This window comes from Acyrthosiphon pisum, unplaced genomic scaffold, assembly GCF_005508785.2.
Source record: "Acyrthosiphon pisum isolate AL4f unplaced genomic scaffold, pea_aphid_22Mar2018_4r6ur Scaffold_21878;HRSCAF=25160, whole genome shotgun sequence".
NCBI lineage: Eukaryota > Metazoa > Arthropoda > Insecta > Hemiptera > Aphididae > Acyrthosiphon > Acyrthosiphon pisum.
Genome location: NW_021771390.1, coordinates 15092 through 16863, shown reverse-complemented (window position 1 = coordinate 16863; position 1772 = coordinate 15092).

Genomic DNA, 1772 nt, shown 5'->3' with positions numbered 1-1772 from the left:
AGCTGATGGTAGTACCTAGAGCTTGTGGAAGTACTTAGTGCTTATGGTAGTACTACAGCTGTTGGTAGTACTTGGTGCATATGGTAGTACCAAGAGCTGATGGTAGTACCTAGACCATATGGCAGTACCTAGAGCTGATGGAAGTAACAATAGCTGATGAAAGTAACTTTTGAAGCTGGTAGTACTTAACCTGGTGCTGATGGTAGTACCTAGAGATGATGTTAGTACCTAGAACTGATAGAAGTACCTAGAGCTTATGGTAGTACTTGGGGCTTATGGTAGTACTTAGAAGTTATGGCTGTACTTAGAGATGATGGTAGTATTTGGTGCTGATGGTAATACCTAACCTGGTGGGAATGTTAAGAAGTTATTGCAGTACCTAAAGCTGATGGTAGTATTTTGTGCTTATGGTAGTACCGAGAACTGATAGTAGTACCTAAAGCTTGTGGTAGTACTTGGTGGTTATGGTAGTACCTATAGCTGATGGAAGTACTAAGTGCTTATGATGGTACCTAGAGCTGATGGTACTATTTAGTGCTGATGGTAGTACTTAGTGCTTAAGGTAGTGCCTAGAGCTGATAGTGGTACCTAGAGTAAATGGTTGTACCTGGAGCTGATGGTAGTGCTAAGTGCTTATAGTAGTACCTTGAACTGATGGTAGTACCTAGAGCTGATGTTAGTACCTAGAACTGATGGAAGTACCTAAACCTTATGGTAGTAACAATAGCTGATGGTAGTATCTAGAGCTGATGGTAGTACTTGGGGCTTATGGAAGTACTTAGAAGTTATGGCAGTACCCAGAGATGATGGTAGTATTTGGTGCTGATTGTAGTACTTGGTGCTTATGGTAGTACCTAACCTGGTGGGAATGTTAAGAAGTTATTGCAGTACCTAAAGCTGATGGTAGTATTTTGTGCTTATGGTAGTACCGAGAACTGATAGTAGTACCTAAAGCTTGTGGTAGTACTTGGTGGTTATGGTAGTACCTATAGCTGATGGTAGTACTAAGTGCTTATGATGGTACCTAGAGCTGATGGTACTAATTAGTGCTGATGGTAGTACTTAGTGCTTATGGTAGTGCCTAGAGCTGATGGTGGTACCTAGAGTAAATGGTAGTACCTGGAGCTGATGGTAGTGCTAAGTGCTTATGGTAGTACCTTGAACTGATGGTAGTACCTAGAGCTGATGTTAGTACCTAGAACTGATAGAAGTACCTAAACCTTATGGTAGTAACAATAGCTGATGGTAGTATCTAGAGCTGATGGTAGTACTTGGGGCTTATGGTAGTACTTAGAAGTTAAAGCAGTACCCAGAGATGATGGTAGTATTTGGTGCTGATTGTAGTACTTGGTGCTTATGGTAGTACCTAACCTGGTGGGAATGTTAAGAAGTTATTGCAGTACCTAAAGCTGATGGTAGTATTTTGTGCTTATGGTAGTACCGAGAACTCATAGTAGTACCTAAAGCTTGTAGTAGTACTTGGTGGTTATGGTAGTACCTATAGCTGATGGAAGTACTAAGTGCTTATGATGGTACCTAGAGCTGATGGTACTATTTAGTGCTGATGGTAGTACTTAGTGCTTATGGTAGTGCCTAGAGCTGATGGTGGTACCTAGAGTAAATGGTAGTACCTGGAGCTGATGGTAGTGCTAAGTGCTTATGGTAGTACCTTGAACTGATGGTAGTACATAGAACGTATTGTATAACTTGGTGCTGATGGTAGAACTTAGTGCTTATGGTAGTACTTAGTGCTTATGGTAATACCTAGAGCT